A 22,381-nucleotide genomic window follows, 5' to 3' on the forward strand; every position below is an offset into this window, starting at 1 on the left:
TTCAGTTAAAACACTCAAAGAACAATTTAGTTACAGAGGAATCTCATCTTTCCCTTCTTTTTTGCTTGTTATAGTGGGAGAAATTGACCCTTGGGCTTTTCACCCACACCATTGTCTTGATCTGTGTTTTTGAGGACAGTACCAGGTTATTTTGTATTTTTTCATCAAGTGGCACAGATGACAGGAGTCTTAAAAACTGTAGGTCTCAGCATACCTATTATTTTCAGGGTGAAATAAAGGAACTTTAAGACTGAGAATATATCACCTACTTCAGTTCTTTCTGAAAGCCATCAAATTAAATTTTATTTGATGCTATGATTTTGTCACAATCAAACACTGAAAGGTTTTTTTGAGGAAGTGGAATTTTCTCTGTGCTTTGACTTGTCCTTTGAGTAATTGGTGCTGTTTGAGCATAGTTGGGATGTGATTGCTGGGGAATTATTTGGAAACTGTAGTGAAAGGCAGCTCCTGGAGCTCACTCCATTGCTGGGAATCTCTCTGTAAAGGGGGAGAGTGGCTGTGGAAAATGACAGTTTGTGTGTGTGCCTGGAGATGGCTGGGCTGGGAGCTGCTGATAGGCTGGAGGGCACTGCAGTTGGATCTTTTTCTCAAATTTATGGGGATTTCTTGGAAACAACTCTTTTCCCCTTTCCAGCAGGTGAAAGCTGTGGCTGTGCTGTCTCAGTCTGGTCAGGCAGTCACAAAGCTCTGCTGAACATGTGAATGGAGTGCATTGAAAAAACACTTCTGAATTTCCCCTCCCTCCAAATTTGTTGTCCGTGTTCCCTCTTGATTCTGTGTTGAAGGAAATGGAGCTTACCTGAGTGCAGGAGCTCTGTGGTGTCCCGTGTGCTCCCCTGTGTATATTTTCACTGGAGCCCTCGGAGAGATGCCTCATTGAAATTCTGTCTCTTGATGGAATTATTGTGAGGGAAGCAGATGAGTGCTGTGGAAAAAGGCTCTCCTAGTCCCTGGAGATTTTTTCCATTCAGAAGTTAGTCTCAACTAGAATCTAAATCTCATCCTGAAATTATGTTACGCTGCTTAGTTCTGGATCACCAGAAAATCTGAATTGATGCATGTCTGACTTTGAATCCAAAAACAACTTCTTGCCTTAAAGCAGCACTAATGAGAAGGGGAATCCTGCTGGAGAAGTTGCTGTACAAGTATTATTGTGCTCGATAGGGCTGCAGTTGCCATCAGGGGATCCCTCAGTGCTCCAGGACTCCCTGGCCTTGGAGAAATCCATGAGGTAACCATGTATCTCCTGCTCTTCTCAAAGAAAAGTGTCAGAAAACTTTCATTTTTCTCATCTGGAGAAGTTTACCTGCCACAGGATTCCTTTCTTTGCGTCAGGACTGTGTGCCTGTATGTGTTCCTCTGGGTTTTGGGTTTATTTTGGCCTGCTCCTTTTCACTGAGTTTCCAAAGACTTCCCTTGGCTCAGCTGGAAGCAGCTCTGCCCTGGATGCAGCTGTGTTGCTCATCTGTTGGGGAGTGAAAGATTCCCAAAACAAACAAGGCTCTCCTGGGGTTCCCGATCTCTTCCACTGTGTATCTGTCCTGGCTGGCCTTGGGGTCTCTCCTGGGTGATTCTTGGAAGGCAGATGTCCAAATCCAGCTAAATCAGAAGTTGTAAGGAGATGAGCAGCAATAAAGTATAAAATTGTCACCAGCTCTGCAAGGCCAGTCCCAGTGTGACAGCGTTATGGGGAACTAACTCTGATGCTGTTTAAAGAAGTGTCTGGCTCCAGAGCGTGATGTGAGGGGGCTGGACCTGGAAGTTTTGCAGGTGGAATTTGGGACAGGAATAATAGATAAAACAAGGTTTAAAAGCAGTGGTTGAAGCCCCATGGTGAAAACACGGGTGTGAGAGCACTCAGTGCCTTGGTCTGGTTGACAAGGTGGTGTTGGGTTAAAGGTTGGACTCAGTGATCTCAGAGGTCTTTTCCAGCCTAAATGATTCTGTGGGACCATTTGGGGAAAGAACACAAGAAGCTGAGTGTTCTCAGTGAGTATGAGAGGAGGGAGAGGAGGAAGACCATCAGCACGTGGAGATCCAAAGAGTTATAGTGGTCTTGGAGTTGGGGAATCTTTAGCCCTTTGAAAGGGGCAGCTGGAAATGGAGCAAACAAATAAAAGCTAAAGAGAACATGTTTTGTACTTTTTAGTCCACCTGTAACTTTATATATGTGAGTTTTTTGGGTAAAAAATTGGGGTTTAGCACTTCTGCTATTAGAAGGAAGGGTAATTTGGGAGAAATCCAGATTTTCCCACTGTCAGCTGGAGCAGGGGTTGGTCACTGTGCCTCGGTGTGGTTTGCAGTGTCTAGAGATGGGATGGGATGTGGGATTTTGGGGAATTTGGCATGAGCAGGATGTGGAGCTTGGAGTTCTCCCTTTTCACCTCTTTGTACAGGGCAGAGTAACTGCAGTTGGACTGGAGAAGGCCCAGTGCTTCCCAGTGCCTCAGGTACTGCTGCTCTCCTGGCAGAGTTGGGCTTTAGCAGTTTGGACCTGCAGTGCCTCAACAGCTTGTTTCTTTGCAAAAAGTTCCTTTCCTGACCTGTTTCTCTGGGGAAGTGTAGCAGAAGTTTTTCTGGGATAAGGCAGTGTTTTACACATGGCTGTGTCCAAGCTCTGCTCTTCCACACTGCCAGCCCCCAACAGGCTGTTTGTAGTTCAGACTTTTCCTTCCTCCGGTGACTTGTGCAGGTTCCCACCAAGCTGTGCTATCCCAAAGTCAGCCCCTCTGCAGGGGATGACTGTGACTCTTGGGGGATCTCCTCTGGAACAGACTGGCTTGTTCTGCCTGGGGAGGAATTTATTTGTGAGCAGACGTGGTGGTGGGACACGGGCAGAGCCGGGGGACCGCTGGGATGGAGCACCCTGGGCTGACTTCTATGTCCTGGGAACATGAGGAGTACAGGATTTGGGCTTGGAATCTGCCAGCCCTTTCATGTGCCAGTTAATGAATGTAATTCCCCTTCGCCTTGGGTGCTGAGAGCTCCTGCTGGTTCCTGCCTCGCGTCGGAAATTTCACTTTGGGAATTTGTAGCTGGAAAAATATCCTTGAAAGTACAGTGACAGCTGGTTGGAAAATAAAGTTAGAGGTTTGTAGTGGATTCACTGCTATTCAGAGCAAAGGTGTGCTTGGAAAGAGAGTGGTTGTGTTGTGGATAATTCCATGAGTTGTTTGGGAAGGTGAATTCCTGGCGTGGGAGCCCATACTGGCCCTGCCTGTCTTTGGTTCATGAACTGCTCACAGTTTGGGGGCTGACATATTTTTTTTTTTTGTAAATAAAATGGTTCTGAAACCACACAGATGGTCACAGAAACCTTGAGACAATGATTTTTTTTTTTTTAATCTATTATCAGAAAGTTATGGAATGTGGTGGATGCTCGGCTGAGCTTCCACTATTCCTTGTGTTCCTCTGTTTGTGCAGACTTGTTATCAGGGAGTTTATTTCTGGATTAGCCAAGTGTTTGTACTTGGTAACCTTCATGTACTCCAATCCAGCATGCATGTTGTGAATAAAACTCCCTTGGTTTAATTTTCTAATGAACCTATTCTCTGTTTTTCAGATTACACAGCGTTCTTGGGACACACCTCTGTTGGATTTTAATATATGTCCTGCTAAGAAGAGCTTTCAACTATGGAATCGGTAAATATTGACTTTATTTCTATCTAAATATTCTGGTTTATTCCCTAATAAGAGCTCGTGTCCCTGTTGGAGTGTTTGGTTTTGCCTTTTTTAAAAGTCTTTATTTTCTGAAATTTGAAGGTAAAAATTGCAAATTCCATGGAATAATAAAAGGTACTAATCAGGAATATCTTAGGAGCTGTCTGTAGTTCTGAGATGCCTTTTTAATTTTAGATAATTTTGATTATACCAAGTTTTTCCCTGACTTCAGTGAAATAAAAGTGAAGTTTCCTGTGTGGGCAGTTCCAGCACAAGTTTACCCGGCAGACTGTGCAGGTTGTTGGTGATGCTGAGTGTTAAATAATATCATAGTCCTCTTTCTTTCTCTTTGCTTTCAAAATGTCTTGAAAAAACCCAAAGTCTATTAGTTTCCCAATGTTATGTCTCTTTGTGATTAATCTAATTGAAACAGATGGCACCTACGTTTCATTTTGGGCAGAGAAACCTCCCAATCTGCTGAGACTACAGTTTGATTCAGTGTTAGGATTCAACTTTTTGAGAGCATTAGCAGATGTAGAAATAACAGGCTGTTGTAGAGTGGAATTTAGGGGAAAAATGAGATTTTTTTGCCTCTGTTTCATGGTAGAGGCTGGTGCTGTCCTGGAAGTCCCAGTGGTGTGGATGGAGCTGGAGGCAGGGCGTTGTTCTGGCTGTTTTTTTGGGGTTGTTGTTATGGCTGGTGTTTCTGCAGTGCTGGTGGTTTGATGTGCTGGGAGCTGATTAAAAGCTGTATGAGCTCATCTGGGCAGTGCATGTCATGGAGGGGTTCAAGGTCACCCCCAGCAGGCCTGGGAATCCTATGGAGAAGGCTCCCAGTGTATAACTCCAGTGTGCAGCTCCTGCCTTGGGGCTCTGGTCCTTGGCTGACCTCTGGGTTCCTGCTGCAGTGGGATTATTTGTGTTGAAGTTGTTGTCATCACGAGGAAGGCTGTTGGTGAAGGAGAGTTGCTCTGTGTGGAAGTCCAGCCCTGCCCTATCAGGTCCCTTTGCAGGCTGGAAGTCCCTTTGCTGCCTTTTGTCTTGGATTTTGAGGGGGGGAAATAAAAATCATCGTATTTAGTGTGTCCATAATAATTGCAAGGTAGTCAGGTGGAGACAAGATGTTATTTCAGCTTCCCCTGGTGAATATTAATAGCAGGAGAAACCTTTCACAGTGGAACAAAGCAGAGCAGGCATCGGTGACTCTCCCTGGGCTGTTAAGTAATTAAAGTGTATCAGGTGTGAGCCCTTTTCCCAGTGTGTACAGGAGTGCCTTCATCCTTCCTAGGAGCTCAGCAGGGCCCTGAAAAACCTGGCTCAGCCCTGACATCACTGATAAACCGGGCTGGTTGGTGGTTGCTGCCTGTTTTATTTTCTAGCTGGGGACAAAGATGCTTAATTCTGAGTTTTGAAGTAAATGGTGTTTGGCTTTTTGAAAGCAAAGCATCCTTTTAAAAGCAGGATAACAAAAACTTACCCAATATTCAGTTGTATTTGAGTGACCGTGTTTGGAAGGGTTTGCTCAAAACAAGCCAAGTTCGTCATAGCCACAGAAGGGTTTGGGTTGGAAGGACCTTAAAGTCCATCTCATTCCATCCCCTGCCATGGGCAGGGACACCTTCCACTAGGCCAGGTTGCTCCAAGCCCCGTCCAGCCTGGCCTTCCAGGGATGAGGCAGCCACTTTTCCAGGCAGTGATACCTTCTTTTTCCTGTTGGCAGCAGGAACGGCTGCATCACGTTGGGCTCATCCTGGGGTTTGGTGACTCAACTGGTCCCCAGCACCAACAGCTGGAGAGATCCGTGTGTTCCTAACACCTTCACAGGGAAGCAGAGGGGCCAAGGCTTTCTCCAGGCAGCAGCTTTAGTGGTGGCCTTGGCAGTGGCGTTTCAGGGAGTTCCTAATGAATATGCAGGTGTGGGATTAAAAGGATGAATGAGGAGCACGGAGCAGAATTGCTTTCCGAGCTGCAGCCGCGCTCTGACCTCCTGAGAAGGGCACGAGTGTAAAGCTGAGGCCTGTAGTGGAAAAGCAATTACAATCCAGGCTGCCAGGATTGAATTGTCCTCGGAAAGTCAGATGCTGCAATAATGGGAGAGTTGTTTAGCTGGAACGTGACTTCACTTAAATGCTCCATGTTTTTCTATTAATGCTCTTAAATGTGTTCATATATGGGTCTCAATTTTTACTGCTTTGAGGGGAATCGAGCTCAGTATTCCTCCAGGAGGATATTTCTCTGCATGGAAGTATTCTGATGAGTTTGCTGGCTTTTTTCCGTGCGTTTCAATTCTTATCCCTTCTAGATTAGAGGTGTTGGAAAATAAAACACCAGCGTTTCTTTGTTCTTTAGCATGTTGGTCACCACCCAGCCAAGGAGAGCGGTTTCCATGAGTCCTGGGATATGGGACTGTTGGCTTTCAGGGGGAGAAGCTGATGTGTTATGAAGGAGGGCCAAGAGAATGGAGAGAAAGCCACAGGCAAGTGGAATTACTAGTGTCATGTTAATAATTCTGAGAGAATTAGATTTTTTCAACCTGGAGAAGGGAAGGCTCTGGTGAGACCTTAGAGCCCCTTCCAATGTCTAAAGGCAGGGATAGATGAGATATTGGAAAGAAACTCGTCCCTGTGAGGGTGGTGAGGCCCTGGCACAGGTTGCCCAGAGAAACTGTGGCTACCCCATCCCTGGAAGTGTTCCAGGCCAGGTTGGATAGGGGTGGGAGCAACCTCGTCTAGTGTAGGGTGTCCCTGCCCCTGGCAGGGGGTGGAAGGGGGTGAACTTTGAGATCCCTTCCAACCCAAACCAGTCTGTGATTCTATGGACCATTAAAGAAGTAAAGCTGTGTCGTTTGTGGCTTTGCTGACTTTTGCTGTGGAGCCCTTTCTCTTGAAAAAGTACAGATTTTGGGAGTGCTATAAAACAGCTGGATGGCTCTCCAGGTGCAAGTTTGTCTGGAGTGTTTCACAGGATCCAGACTGGATTTGTGCTGCTGCCCAGCTCGGCCAGGGAAGGGGAGGTGGGTTTGGAGAGCATCCCGTGGTGCTTGTACACTGTCGTACCTGTGTGGGAGGTGGGTCCTCACAGCCCTTGGGAGCAGCAAACCTGTGTGTCCAGGTTGTGCTCTCTCGGACAGCACTGAAGTGACAAACTCTAAATTTAATTTTCAAAGCTGTATCTTTGCTGCCAGCAGAGGTTAAGTAGAGGTGGCTTAACTGTGAGTCTGGGCTTCTTTGTGTGTCAAACAGGCCTTGAGCTTTTGGACACAAAACCCTGCTGAGACCTACAGGAAAGAGCTTTAAATCCTTCCCCCTGTCCCCGTGAAAAAGCTGCTTTTTCAACTGTAATCTCAGCACAAGCGTTTGCTTTGAGTGGTTGAATTGCTGCTTTTACAGTTCTCTGTATTTTCCCAGAATTTGTTAAATTGCCAATGTTATTCACATGCCACTTTTGGCAGGTGCCACCTACATGCCCTCAATTTGAACGTACCTTTCAGGAGAAGTGTAGGTAGGGGAGGCTCCTCTCTTGCATGTCAGATGTTGGAGAGCGCAGCACTTCCATTAATTCACTTTCCCTGACCTTTCCACTGCTAATAAGCTAAGCTGGAGCACAATGCAGCACCTTAATGAACAGACCTGAGCTGAGCAGGGGCTGCTTTGAAAAATGTCTCGCTTGACTTGTTCCTTGGGTGTAATTCAGCTCCGAATGTATCCACAGCACAGATGGGAGTTATTGATGAGAGCAACCCACAACCAAATACAACCTTGTTCCTCCTTCCTCTTGTGTTTCAAAGTAGAGAAAGCCATGTCAATAATTGCTTAAAAAGAAGGAAAATAGTTGGGTTTTTTTCCTTGACTCTGCTTGGCTTGGAATAATCTTATTCTTTGAGAGGGCTGTACTGTGACCTAATTCTTAAAAGAAATCTACTTTGGAGTTGGGATTTTGTACAGGGAAAAGTTCATTAAAACAAGCTCATAACATAGACAATGCAAGGGATCACCGCTTCCAGTAACTGCCAGTCTGTAACTTCACATGTGAAGACTTCCTGAGTCACCCAACCCTGGTGACACAGGGAGGCTGGATTTAGGGAAGGGATCTGTAGGTTTTTTGGTGATTAAGAGGCCTATTCCTGCTTCCATTGTTGTGCAAAGGCATTCCTGGGTGTGACCTCTTGGGAAAGTAAAAGTGCTCGGGGCAGATTGTGCTGTGGGGAGCCAGGGGAGTGTTTGGATGGGTTTATTTATTTACATGTGTTTTATGGAGCACCAAAGGGTGTTCTCTAAAGTTCTGGTCCCCACCCTGAGGAAGTGGCACTCTGGCTGGGAGGTGACAGGGAGTGAAGTGGCAGCGTGACACAATATGGCTGAAATCCCTTGTTTTCCAAAGGTATCCATCAAGGTGTGATTGAGTGCAGATGATGCAGTTGACAGCAAGAGGTGTTCCCACTCCAGGAGCCCCCAAAGGCCCATGCGTAGGACCAGGCTCAAAGTTGTTCTTCTGGAATGAAGTTTGGGATGTCCTTGTTCCTTCCCCTTTTGTGTAGATACTGGTGAACCTGGGGATTTTGGCATTTGAAACCCTGAGTTCTTTAAGTGGGGGGAAAGTTTTGGGGTTTTTTTGTGTTTCCTGTCATGGGAATGCTGAGGGAGCTGCATTGGTGACTTGGGCATCTTCAGTGGGGCTACAGGTGTATGACAGGAACACACCAGCTGCTGGACACCCTCTGAGGTGGGAATTGTGCTTGGAGCTGTAAAATAGTAGGTGATCCAGAGTGTGTGTTATGGAACTCTTATATGGAAGGTGGTTTGGCTGAGCCATCCAAGTGTCTGACATGAACAGAGAGCTGCTCAGCAGTTTTTCCAGTGCTGCATGGTATCCCTGTTTTATGGTGGTTTGCTGGACTTCTTCAGAAATCCAAGACTGGATTGTCTTTAGCAAGGTAATGTTTTAATGGGTATTTTGATCTTGGATTATGACTGAACGGGCTGTTTGTTTCCATTTACTGGAGATGTACAAGAACTGGGAGAGGGGAGCTTTTGGGTGTTTTGCAGAAACTTGTGGATATGAAGTGAGTGAAGGGCTGTTGTCTGTGACCCCCATGGCAGATCCTGGGGGCTGGAATTCGTGGAAGTGCTCCCTCTACCTGGGTTTTTTGGGAAGCTGGCATGCATGGCTTTGGCCTCAGAAGTGGCTTTGGGTTGGTGGACAAACCCTGACAGCTCTGCTTTCCCTCAAAACTGCCCTCCTCACCACTCCAGCTTACCCTGGAGTGGGCAGATGGCTGCAGGAGCTGCCTCGGGGCGTTTTGGGAAGGCACAGCCGTTGGAGAGGGCTGGGGCAGAGCAGCAGTGAGTGAAGCACATTTCTGGGGCTGTGGGACTGGCTGAACCTCAGTGCTTCCCCTGAGAGTGGCGTCTCAGCTGCGACACTTTTGACTCTTGAATTTGGAACAGACTTAGCAGCTCACCTTTGGGGGTGGGAGCTTCTGAGGTTGTCAATACTATTGCCTGGAACCATCTGTTCCCACCACTAAGTAGCTGCAAAAATCACTAATTCGTTCCCTATTTTTTTTTCTTTTTGGTGGAGCTTGGGTGTAAATCTTCTCCCTTGTTATTTTTATGGACTCCCTCATTATGGAAGACAAGCATCTCCCTGGCACTGGAACTGATGTTCTTGCTTTAATCTTTCATCTGAATTTATTTGAAATTTAAATCCATGTCATTAATCGATATTAGGGATAACTCTGGAGCACAAGAGCTATTCCTGGGGAACTTGGTGCTCGGGCTCCCTTATCAACCAGGAATGGGCTTGTGTAACATCACCTTTCTGGGTGAAGCGCTCTGGGAGGAGCAGGGACAGCAGCCATGTGTATGGGTTATTTTAGGAAATCGCCACTGTAAATGGATGCTGTGTTTGCTTTTGCAAATTGAATTGGTCATGGATTCTTATTTTTTGTTTATTTTTGCCGTAGTGAATAACAATCCAAGTGGAATGGCCCCGGTGGTGCTGACCTGGTGGTGGTGGTGGTGACAGAGGGGGAGGCAGCACTCATGGTTCTCGTGTGGGGGTCACAGGAACACTGAAAACAACATTGATTGTGGGACAGACAGACCGCTGTGATATTATCCTGAGTTTTCCTGGGCTGGGATTTCACTCCAAGGCTTAAGCTGCAGAATCGAGGTGGATTGAGATCACATAAATGTGTTTGGGACAGCAGGTCCTGCGGTTCAATTCGATGCTGTCACACGGCAGGTGGTGATGATCCTTTTTTAGTACAAAAGGACTTGGGGCCCTGAGCAACCTGGTCTAGTGGAAAGTGTCCCTGCCCATTGCAGGGGAGATGAGATCAGCTTTAAGGTCCCTCCCAACCCAAACCATCCTGGGATTCTATGACTTTCCTGCCTGAGGCCAGGTGTTCACTGGAGTTTTTAGTCTCTTCCTTACTGTGTCACTGGAGTTCAGTTTTCCAGATGTTTATTTTGGTCATTATCTAAACTCCAGAGCAAATGCCTCGGGGTTTTGTCAAGGTGATGCCCAGTTTTCCCAGCTTTACACCATTGGCACAATTACCACTGTTGGCAGAAGTTGGGTTTTGTCTGATCGGAAAGAACAACACTTGGATTTTGATGGAGTTTGTGTGTCTGGACTCAACTTGGGGTGCAATACTGTGAAAATACAGCTATTGATTCTTGGTGTACCCTTCAGAAAATGTTGGTGCTTTCAGGATTGAGAAGTTTGCAGAAAAGTTGTAGTTAAAAAACTGTCATGTGCCTTACAGGGAGGCTCAGACTCCATGGGGCAGAGCCAGGTGGTTTCAGAGCACATTCCCTGTGATTTTCCTTGGCTGACATTTAACCTTAATTCTGAGTTTGCTGAAGTCTTGTCAGCCAGTTTGGTGAGAGATGGGGTGTCAGTGGCAGTGCTGGATGTGTTCATGTGGGCACCTCCAGTCTCTTCCTCAGGCTGACGGGATGGAGATGATCTCCAGTGATGAGCCAGACACTGACAACAAGGGAACACGGGGAAATATTCAGAGGAACTGCAAAACTGAGGGAAACTGGTCATTTTGGTGGATAGGGGTGGGTAGGGTGGGAGGAGCTCTCTGATTTTGGCCATTTTTATCCTTTTATATAATTCTTCAGCTGTTGAACGGTACAAGGATTCAAAGGTCAGCGTTGAATAGCTCTGGTTATTCTCTGCTGGACCCAGACTTATTATGGGTGTCATATGAGAAATATACTTTCTTTTTATGTTGCACAGTCAGAAGAAAATTATTTTGTTGTCTTCAGTAGTTTTTACCTCATTCTTGTAGTCTTGCCAATATCCTGTAGTTGTTTTTTGCAGGAAGCCTTTCAACATTCTCTTAATTGGAATTAACTGTTGTAAGAGAAATGCACGTTTGGGTTGAAGATAATGTAGGAAATAAATATTCAGAGAAATTTATTTTAGGTTAGAGGAAAAATGGTCATTGGAGAGTTTTGCTTTGGAGCTGTAACTTTGGAGAGGTATAAGGAAGGGTTTAAGGATAAAGGAATAAACCAACTCTGTTCCTGAGTCCTGTCTATGACTTCCTCGTGAGGAAAGTTGGACTGGGTGATCCTTTTTGGATCCCTTCCAGCTCAGGGTATTTCATGATTCCATGATTATCTTGAATAACCTCAGAGACTGGTACTAAGTCTACTCGATATTGTATTGTAAATTATGTTCATTAACATAATTACACAGTTTTAGTGCTACATGGAAGTTCTACAGAGTCAAAATCAAATGGCAACAGGTAGTCAATAATTGGACAAAATAAAAACATGAAAACAAATAATGAGGAAAAATAATCATGCATTCTTTTCCTGTCACCAGTCAGGACTGCAGCTGGATGTAGCAGCTGCCCAGGCCTGAATCCTTTTTTCCTCTCATTTTTAATGATGCTTTTACAACAGTCTGAAGGAAATCTCTGTCTAAACCAACTGGTAGTAGAGACATAGCAGCTCCTCTGGGCTTTACCTGAATTCTCCTTCCTTTACCGAATCCCCCTCTTTCTCCTTGCAGTTTTTGGTTATTTAGTGCTATAAAATAAGGAGAACCTGAATATATGAATTTACCCAAACCCTTGAGTATATAAACTGGAGAAACTTCCCTTGTTCCCTTGACCTCAAGCTTGCTGAGGTAGGAAAGCATTTAAAATACCCACAGCTCTATGTGAACATGCAGATGTATTTTTAAATGTCCCTTACTTCAAGGTCAACCACAATTCCAGTTGAAGTGCAGTTTGGATTTCCTGTAGCCAGATACTGTCCTTGGGGCTGATTCCCATGTTGTGCAGGGATTGTGGGATGGGGATCCAAGGCCCACATGGTGCTTTGGACCTGTCCAGATGGAACAAGTCCAGAGGAGGCTGCCAAGTTGATCCAGGGTCTGGAGCCCTTCTGTTCTGGAGACAGGCTGGGAGGGCTGGGAGTGTTCAGCCTGGAGAAGAGAAGGTTCCAGGGATATCTTAGAGCCCCTTCCAGTGACTAAAAGGGTTCCAGGAGGGCTGGAGAGGGACTTTGGGCAAGGGCTGAAGTGACAGGACAAGGGGGAATGGCTTTAAACTAAAAGGAGGGATTTAGATTAGATATTAGAAGGAAATTCTTCCCTGTGAGGGTGGTGAGGCCCTGGCACAGGTTGCCCAGAGAAGCTGTGGCTGCCCCATCCCTGGAAGTGTTCAAGGGCAAGTTGGATGGGGTTTGGAGCAACCCGGGATAGTGGAACGTGTCCCTACCCCTGGCAGGGGGTGGAAGGGGGTGAACTTTGAGGTCCCTTCCAGCCCAAACTATTCCATGACTCCGTGAGAGGAATGTGGATGGATGGTCTCTGCCCACAGGAACCTTCAGAGCTGCTTCATCTCCTTTTTTCATCCTTATGAAATGGCACCGAGCTCTGAGCTGCTCCTGAATAAGCTCAGGCGCTGATGAGCAAGAGGTTTAATTAGATCTTCAGGCTGGATAACTGGAGCAGTGAGCTGGGCATAACAGCAGGATGGAATTCCAGTGACGTGTCCGCAGAGTGCTGTGGCCCAAGCAGAGTTATTCCTCAGCCTTGCGTTATTCCTCAGCCTTGCGTTCCCAAACACCCCTGGACACTGAAGCAAAATGATGTGAACAAAAAGCTCAACTCTGATGATTTACACACCAAAATAGCTGCCAGTGAAGTGATCAGTGGCTGGTTTGATGCCCCATTGGTGGTATCTTTTGGTACTTCTGGCTGTGAGTTGGATACCTGTGAGATGCTGCTGTAAGCTGAGACTTCCTGGTTTGTAATGCTGAATTAATTATAATAAGGTATTAAAATTACCCTCCAATATAGTGATTTTCTGTGCTGTCACCAGACAAATTGTATGGTTTTGACCAGGAATACAGGCAAATCCAGCTTTTGGAATCTTGTGCTCCCAGTGATGCTCCTGCCCCAGAGGACACAGCAGCTTTAAGGTCAGGCGTCACTTTAAAATGAATACTTTTGTGACTGAGATGTCAGTGGAAAACAAAAAAAATCTCCTCATACCGAGCTTTGCTTTGCTCACAGAAATAGTTTCTATATTAATATTTAATTTACAGTAGCTCCAAGGAATGAAGAAAGTCCTGGACTCTATTTTTTTTTATACTCCTAAATACGTTTCTTTGGAACAGCTCTCGGATACAAACAAGGAGGACAGAGTGTCCTGGGCAAAGGAGTGAGACAGTTTGTGTTAAAACCAGAAGTGTTCATGGCTTTAGCATGGGAATGTTCAGTACTAAAGATCCATCAGATACCTCGGAGTAGATCTAGTTCCCCATTGCTCTTTTCCAGTCCCTTTTCTGCTGGGATTCTTTGTGGCTTTACCCCTTGATGCAGATTTAGATGTTTTTATTCCTGAAAGCCTCCCTTTTCTGGTGCTGCCAGCACAAAGCTGTGCTCCATCTCAGGAGAAAGAGGGATCAGAATTCCAGGCACGGTCCTGGCACAGCTTCAATTAAAAGGTGTTGAAAGAGCCTGGATTTTGCTGTTTTGCAAAGTTGGAATTTTTGTCCCTGTTAAAACCTTGGGGATCCCTGGGAAAGGAGCTTGATCCTGGCTTTTTCTGCTGGGTGAGGAAGAATTTATACCGTCACTCCCCTGCTTTGACCCAGTTATGAAACCCTTGCCTGTAAAAGTATTAATGTGGGGACTCTCAGCCATTGCAGTGTGAGAATTCCAGCAGTGAGAGCTTTCCTGGAGAGCCACCTCCAGTTTAGCCATTAAAGGCTGGTGATAAATCTGATAAACTTAGTAAAATAGGTATTCTAGTGTGCCGTGAACCTTCCTCATTACTCTGGAATTAATCAATGACTTGGACTTCTTTTTCCCCCCTGCTCAGCTGTACTTTCACAAGGTATAATTAAAACAAAAAAAGCTCTAGTTTTCCTTTTTGTTCAACTCTGCTGTTGTTGAACTATGTGTGGTTTGGACTTGAGCCCTCCAGAATGTTGGCAGAAGGTCTTGTCTGGAAAGAAGTGGTAATAATCCTTATGGGGTTGAAAAATGGGGAAGAAAAGATCTCTGGATGATTCTAGGCAGAATGTCAATGTGCATATATCTATATATCTCAACATGCACTAAGGATTGTGTGATTTCATATAGATATTCATAATTTTGGGTCAGGTTTGCTGATTTTTGTTTTTACTTTTTTGTAGCCAGTCCTCTTTTTAAACTTTTCGTATGAAGCTTAGTGCAGTAGCTAAAATTGCACATGGAAATCACTGCAATTTAAATGTTGCATTTTAATTCAGCTGAAATGATAGAGAAGTGACCTAAAACTATCTTTCTTTTTTTTTTAATGTGAATTGCTTCTCTTTTGCCTTCTGAGCACACAGCAGAAGACTATACCCATCCCTCCCACTCTTGTGGGGTCAGAGCCTTGAGCCAGCGATCTGTGTGCCAGGCTGGCCTCAGGTGAAGCCTTTGTTGAAATTCTGGTTGGGGAGGAGGAGAAGGTGCAGCCAGGCCTGGCTACCATGACCATGCCATAGGTGGGTGGTGGGGCCAGCTCTTCTGAAACACAGAACCACTTTTGGGTGTGTATGTTTGAGTTCTGGACTGGTATCAGCTTTCTGTGCTGTATCCTGGGGCATTAGTTCATGAAATCATTGGAAAGGACCTTAAAGCTCATCTTGTTCCATCCCCTGCCATGGGCAGGGACACCTTCCACTAGACCAGGTTGCTCCAAGCCCTGTCCAACCTGGCCTTGGACACTTCCAGGGGTGGGGAGTGCTCATCCTGACAGTCCCAGTGCTGGCCAGGCTCTACTGGGAGGCTGTGGGGGTGTCTCCAGGCTGGCAGTGTTGGAGGGCTGGGAGTGTCAGCTTGGAAATGCTGTGAGGGCACAAATAGCGTTGTGCAGTGACTCAGGACGTACTGTGACACTGTGCTGGGGGCTGGAATTCTACTTCTCTTCCAAATCCAGGCAAGCTTACAAAATTATCTGCATGTGTCTGTGCAGACTGGAAGGGGAAATATCCATTTCTTTGAGCTGCAGAGTGGTTGGAAAACATGGTCTCTTTTTGTTGGACATATAAGAATATTCTCCAACAGCAGCACTGATGCGTTTGTAGTGGCAGGAGATTGCCTTGGTGGTACTAGGGGTCAGGATACCTTAATTAAACCTTCCAGGTCAGGCTTCCCCTCATTCCTCAGCAGAATCACGGGCAGCAGCTCTCCCAGCTCCTCCTCTCAGTAGAATCCAGTTCTTGTGGAAAGCTTTATTCAAATCCAGGGTCAAGCTTGGAGTTAACTCTCAGTCCAACAACGTTAACTCCCGTGTAGTTTGTTTTTGTCCCGTTGTTCAGCTCTGTTTGATGTCACTGCTCTGGCTGGAGGGACGCCTGTGTCACTGTGTACGTGTGGTGCTGGCGGCCAAGCCAGAATTCCCAGCTGCTCCTGGGAAGCCGTGGAACCGGAGCCTGGCTGCTGCCGGCTGTGGTACAGAAGGCAAGGCCACAGCACCCGAGCCCAGGGGCTTTCCCAGGGCTATGTGTGAAGCTCAGCTCGGATTTGCAGGAGAGGGGTCGTAGCTGGGCTTGTTTTTCCTGGTGCGGGGTGAGGACTTGAAGGCTTTGAGAAAAGCAGATGTGAAACCCGCAGGGTGATGAGTAGACTCTGCATCACACTGATAGTTCAGAGAGGGGAAGGGTCAGTGCTTGATTCCCTCTGGACATAATGCCAAGAGTTCTGTTTTGGAGCTGTTTGAACGGTTTCTGTGAGGAGCAGGAGGTGAAGATGTTGCTGAGGATTTGGGTTTAGCAGACCCCTCTGTACCTTTGTGATTTTGGGCGGCCAGTGGAGCGAGGGAGCGTTGAAGCACTTGAACAAAGAATGTCTCTGGAAGTGGCCACTGGTCATTCTGGCACAAACTTCGACCAAAGCTGCCATTGTTTTTCTCTTATTTAAACAAGTCAAGCTCACGCTGGGGCTTTTTTCTCTTCCCTTGTAGTATAATGTTGGCTTTTATGTGTCCCCTGGGCCCACACCCGGCCGTGGGGTGGGCCTGCACACAGATGCATTGTTTGGGATCCTGCATTCCAGGGAGATCAAATGCTCCTGCACCACATCAGCTGCACATCTGCAACTGCTCAACCCTCCGCAGCCCCGCCGGATCCAGGTGCTGTGCAATTACCAGGTTAAAGGCATCGAGAGCTGCTGCTTCTCTGTCCTTTCTGTGAATTGTGCCGGCTTTGATTCCCTACAGCTGGTGAAACAGTCAGACTTGGTTCAGGCATGTGTGGAAGAGAGCTCATTTCATGCTTGGAATTGTAATTATGTTCTTTTCTTTCAAGCTGCCAGCGGTAAAAGATGTCTTCCAATGTGTATTATCTAAATAAGCTGTAGTGTTTAAATGTTTTCTTATTTCATTTTAAGAATGTGGCAAAATAAATTGTGCTTACTCTTCTAGTTTTGGTTCTGGAGCAATTAATTCCCCGTAGCTCTCTCGTGATCTGCCGGCCCAGGGAAGCTGCTGTGTTCCATTGCAGTGAAGTAGCTGTGGGGAGCAGGGTTATGTTGGTGTGGTGGCTCTGTCCAGGCCTGCCCAGTTGGCACTGATGTCCCCCCTTGTGTGCTCTGACTGCGGGTAGTGTGTGCTGTCAACCATCCTGCTCATCCCAGTCATCTCCTAGAGTCAGAGCAGCTGAGTTTCGGGGAATTTTAATCTGGTTAATACATGTGAATAAGAGTTAAGTGCAAACACTGAATGAACAAGGGGTAAGAGTTTTACACTGAAAAATGATCGATTTAGATTAGATATATGGAAGGAATTCTTCCCTGTAGGGGTGTTGAGGCCCTGGCACAGGTTGCCCAGAGAAGCTGTGGCTGCCCCATCCCTGGAAGTGTCTGAGGCCAGACTGGATGGGGTTTGGAGCAACCTGGTCTAGTGGAAGGTGTCTCTGCCCCTGGTAGGGGATGGAACGAGATGAGCTTTGAGGTTCTTTCCAACCCAGACCATTGCATGGGTCTGTGATTATTTCTCTCTCTAAAATAGCCTTTTCTGCCTCTGAGTTTTCTGTGATGAATAAATCCACTTCAGTATCCAATTAACTGCTACTGTGATGCTCTAAGCTTACTTCTGGAGGCTGCAGGTGTGAGGTTTTGAGCACAGAGGTTTTCATGCTGCGCTCTTGGGAGTATTGGCTGGATTTGGAGAGGAAAGAATACCAAGAATGCAGTTGGTTTTCGCTCACACTCGTGGTGAACCTGCAACTGGTATCTGGCACACTTGTAGTGAGCAATCGATCCCTCTTTCCTCTTCTCAAGAGAAGAGGAGGTGTTAAGAAACAACTGCATGTGGCACTCAGTGCTCTGGTCTAGTTGGCAAGGTGGTGATCAGTCAGTCACAGGTTAGACTCAATGGTCTTGGAGGTCTTTTCCAACCTCAGTGATTCTGTATCGTCCCAGCAAACAGCTCTTCCCTGAATGTACTGGATCTTCAGAAAGGGGTCCCTGCACGTGCTGTGACCCAGGAAGATGTTCCTTCAGAGCCAAGTTTGGGCTTTGGACCTGGACCTTTGGCTCCCTCACAGAGATGTTTTTCATATGCAGCTATTGGAGCTGCTCTGTGAGTTTGGAGTGTCTGGAGTCAGCCCTCAGATCCCCTTTCCCTCGTCTCTGGAGTCTGTCTGCTCATCTGTGGTCTTGATGAGAGTGCCTGATAACCATTTCGGTGTCTCTATGATTGACTGGAAGTCACAGTGGATAAATCTTTCATGATTGGAAACCACTTAAGCCATGAGGTGGCTAGTGATCACTGGGTATTAGTGGAGAGGTTCTACCAAACAATCAGGGAAAATTGAGTGGCAGAACATATAATTTATGACTTCTTCTCAGCTCTGTGGGGGCAAGTCAGTGAGAATCGAAACACTGAAAGGATTATATTTGACAGATATTTTAAAGAATGACTCCAGTTAGTGTCATTTATTGCTGGAATGTGTGGACAGATCCCAAGTCAGAGCCCTCGTAGGGGCAGTGCCAAAACCAGATATGAAAGAGTGTACAAGAAAATGAGGGTGCAGGATGTGGCCAAAGGCTCCAATTTTCTGACAATGGGCAGAAAGAATGTTATGAGGGCTTTTTTTCAGACGTTTTTCTTTGATAATGAAGTGTACAGATCCTTCTTAGTGTTGGCTGAAACCCCAGCCTGAAGGGGATTTGTTGGAGCTGGTAAGTTGGGCAGTGAAGGTGTCATCAGTGTACAGAGACCAGTTAGAGAAACTTGTGGAACGTTCTGGAAATTATCTGTAGGATATCTCAATTTTTGCCTGGCAGTGATATATGGCATAGGAGGAATCCGTTGCCCAGTAATGGAATGTGCATTGGAAATTCCTGGGCAGGGGCTGTTCTGTGCAGTCGGATCTTCCTCCACAGGTGTGTGGTGGGTTACAACCCTTCGCTCCAGAGGAGGAAAAACCTTCTAGAAAAACATTCTTCCCTCAGATGTTTTGTTGTGGTAATACCTCTAGAAGTATTAATCTCTCCTGTCACAGTTTGGCACTCACTCCAGTTCCCAGCAGGGGTTTCTCAGCTAATCCCTGTCTGGAAGATTTTCCCTTACCTTACATTAATTTCTGATCCCGACATCGTTTGAAGGTTTGTGTTCAGCTTAAATAAATACACCCCAGCCTGTCCTGTCGGCTCGGGGTTAAACACCAGGGCAGTGTAAGTACCTGTGAGTGTCCCTGGAGCAGTTCTGGTGCCACTCACCTTTCTTTCCAGCCATCCCCAAAACCTCCATGCCCTGGACTGTGTCACTGTTATTCCTTTGTGACCCTGGAGAAATTATTTGAGAATTTTGGTTTCCGATGCAGGATTTTCTTGCTGTGAGTAGCAGATGTTCTCACTTTAGCCCATGAGTGACAGCTCCTAAATCAAACATCTGCCTTGCTGCTGGAACTGTCCCCAAATGCTGCCATGCTTGAAAGCCAGTCTCAAGTCCTTGGAGCCAGCTCTGCCCGTGTTCCTGCGCTCTTGGAAGCAGAGGCAGCTGCTGTTGGCATTGCTGCTCCGTGAAGGCAGCTGGTGACCTGATCCATCAGTGCTGGGGCTGTTCACTCTGGAGAGTGGGTTTGGGTTTGGTAGATTTGCCCCCATGACACAAAGAATTGCTGTCACTGTGTGCTAGGGAGAATTGACCAAAGCAGTGTCCCAGCTTCCCTCAGTAAGTCTATGAAAGCATTGAGGGAAAAGGAAGAATCACAGATTTTAACCTTTTAAAATGTCACGTTTCTCCTGTTGGCTTCCGTTTTGACCAACACACCAGTCTGTTCTGTGACTACAAGGATGTGAAGTTGTAGGCCTGGATTAGGGCTCTGTGTACCACAAACACATTCCAGTGTGGACATGGTCAGTCCAGGGTCTGCTGGTTTTATTCCCAGATTTTGTGACTAAAATTCTCAGGAGCTGAAGTTTCTGCCAAGTCTCTGCTATGGCCCCGAGGAGGGGGGGAAAAACCCTTTTGCTAATAAAACGTTTTTGATTACCTTTTTTGGGTTTAGATCTGTACAAACAGTTCAAAACAAAGTTTTCAAGTCATGTTAGTTTTAAACTGTCCAGGCTTAGCCTACAAAGACCCAGGCTTGGTTGATTTGTGATTGTTTTTTTTTCCCAATGGAAGTGAAACTCCTCGTGATGCAGCTCGAGGGGCTTGTGCTCCCCTTCAGGTTTGGTAGCTTTGGGTCTGCCTGGGGTTGAAAATACTAAAGCTCAGTCTTGAATTCAGACCTAGTCTGGTGCTTGTCTTAGCAAAGATGGTCCTGGTATTATCTGCCTCAACCCTGCTGTGCCTGGGTGAAGTTCTACTGAGGGCTGTGGTGTCTGAAGAGGAGGCTTGAGAACAGGAGCTGGCAGTCATGCTGTGGGGGGACTGTGTAAACTCAGTCTAAAGATAATTTATGGTTTCTAAAGCTGCTGCTGAGTAAAACTTTCCAAGGCTGGCTCTGACCTGGCTCTTGTCAGTGTAAAACCGAGAACAGTCATCTCAAAGTAGCATTTTGAGTTGTGCTGAGGGGAAGGAGGAGAACTTTGACTTCCCAAAGGCTTCATTGGCTGCAGCTCTGCAGCACATGAGCGACTCTTCTTTCAGATGCGAACCGCCGGGTCACTTGACCGTTACCGGAGCCTTGACTGGTTTAAACAGGGCTTGTTGGTTTAAACTTGGCTTAGAGCGTCGTGTTTTTTGCCTGGTTTCGTTTTTGCAGCAGATGTGATGTCAGGGTTGTGATAACCCCCCTCGGCTGTCTCTGCACCCGCCGGTGTCTCGCTCCCTGCCGCGTTCCCGCAGCCGTGCGCCGGCACCGGGAGGGAGAACTTTGGGTCACGCCGGGTTGAGCTGTTGGCAGCGACGCTCGCGTGTTGGCAGGAGCTTTCCCAACAAGATGCTGGGAGAGCAGGGAAAGATTTCTCCTTGTTTTTGCAAATTAGCAAATGAAACCCTAAATAACTTGCTAAACTCAGTTTCCTTCTGTTGGGTTAAGAGGAGGGGAGTGCTTGGAAACCTTCGAGATCCTAATGGGCCAAGTGTGCTAAAAACACCTTCTTCCACCCCAGGCGCCACTTCTTTCCAATACATTTGGCTCATTCTGTGGCAAATCATTTTTATAACACTTGAGAAACTGTATATCTCCAGAAAAACAGGATGTGTGCCCTGCCTTATATTTTGGATTTGCTTTTATTTTTTGGGGTTGCTAAAAGCACAGCCCAGCCCCATTTTGGGGCGTTAGGGCTCTACCCGTTGGTTTGGTGCTGGTTGGGTGATAACGGCCCTGGTGCCCCTTCATTGGGTGGTTTTATATGGGGTTAGAGACTGGGTTTATTGGAGCACAGATACAGGGCAGACTCCCCAGCCCTTCCCTCCTGCAGGGTAACTGAATTTCCCTTTGCCAAGGTCAATTCTTTATCAGCTCCCAACCAGGAGCGTAATGAGGTCGAGTTCAGATACTGTCCCCCTTCCCCTCCCAAGGTGGGGACAGTGAGTTCCTCATCTGTTCCTTGGGCTGATAATGGCTATTCCTCCCTCCCACAGAGAGCTCTGGAAGTTTCTTAAAGTCTTGTCCCTAACCCTTTCTCAAGTTTTTGTGTATTAGATGGCTGTTTTGTTCTTCATGGCTTTGTCCATTTAATTTTGCATCTTATTTGACACTTAAAGAATTCTTATTTTAATTGAGGTTCCCCGTGAACTGCAGAACTGCAGGGTGTTGTGGAAGACCCATTTATATCTCAATTTGGGCAAGAAGCTGGAATTATAAGCTCAAGTAGGGCTTGAAAACCTGGGAAGAGGGTTTATTGGGTATGGAAGGGAGAGGAAACTGAAGGGGGAAGATGGAAAATGCCACTAAAAGTCAGTTTGAGATATAGAGTTCATCTGACAAGATGGATCAGAGGGAGCTGGGAATGTGAGACCATTTCTCTGATAATTAAAATACCAGTTTGTAACTAGTTTTCAGGCTGAAGAGCCAAAGTTTGGGCATTTTGTAAGACTGTGAAGGTTTTCCTCTGAGCCAGTAGACAAGGTTGTCCCCAAGAGGTGCTGATGTGCACATGAGGTGTCCCAGTTCCTTCCTGGCAGGAGCTGAGTGCACATCTATGTATTCACTAATGCAGATGTCACAGGGCTTTGGGTGTATCTGCAGGTAAGAAAACCCTTTCAGAAGAGCTTAAGTTTTTAGGTGAGGCGGAAGAACTTTCACTGCTGTTCTCTTCAGCTGATTATAGCTGAGCAGTGGGTGGAGGGAATCTTGGTCGGCACTGTGTGGTGGGTTCTCTTGTCCCTCTTCCCTGCCTGCTCACTCTGCCAGGGATGGCATAGAACCCTCTGCATTTCCAAACACTTCAGTCTAACCTTACATATTCTTCCTAGTCTATGTTTTATGGTTTTAAGTAGTATTTTACTGCTTTGGAGCATAACTACATTATAAAATTGTTTTTATCTCCAATAACACTTCTGAGCTCTGGCAAAGGTGATTTTTGGGTCTCTGGCTCAGAGACTCTCCTGATCCATTTCTTTGTCCATTTTATTCTTGAATTTTTCTGACTTTCTTCCATTCACTCCTCCATAGGGCAGGGAGTGACAGGTTATCCGAGATCTTTCTTTGTATGGTGATTTCCTGCTTTTAGGGTTCTGTGTAGAGAGCGTGCCAGTTTTTACAGTTCCTCAAGGACGTGATGTGTCGTTATT

The 22,381-nt window shown here is 46.3% G+C and overlaps 1 protein-coding gene across 2 annotated transcripts in view; it reads left to right on the forward strand.

Annotated features, from left to right (window-relative positions):
• The window catches only part of ANKRD11 (ankyrin repeat domain containing 11), a 133,575-nt gene that overhangs the window by 20,455 nt on the left and 90,739 nt on the right, over window positions 1-22,381 (forward strand). For both annotated transcript variants that reach the window (XM_050311249.1, XM_050311250.1), the window contains exon 2: window positions 3,584-3,663. The gene's annotated coding sequence lies outside the window, so the exon portion shown is untranslated. The remainder of the gene's footprint in view (window positions 1-3,583; window positions 3,664-22,381) is intronic.

Source organism: Myiozetetes cayanensis, unplaced genomic scaffold, assembly GCF_022539395.1.
Source record: "Myiozetetes cayanensis isolate MyiCay16 unplaced genomic scaffold, myiCay2020 scf16, whole genome shotgun sequence".
Lineage (NCBI taxonomy): Eukaryota > Metazoa > Chordata > Aves > Passeriformes > Tyrannidae > Myiozetetes > Myiozetetes cayanensis.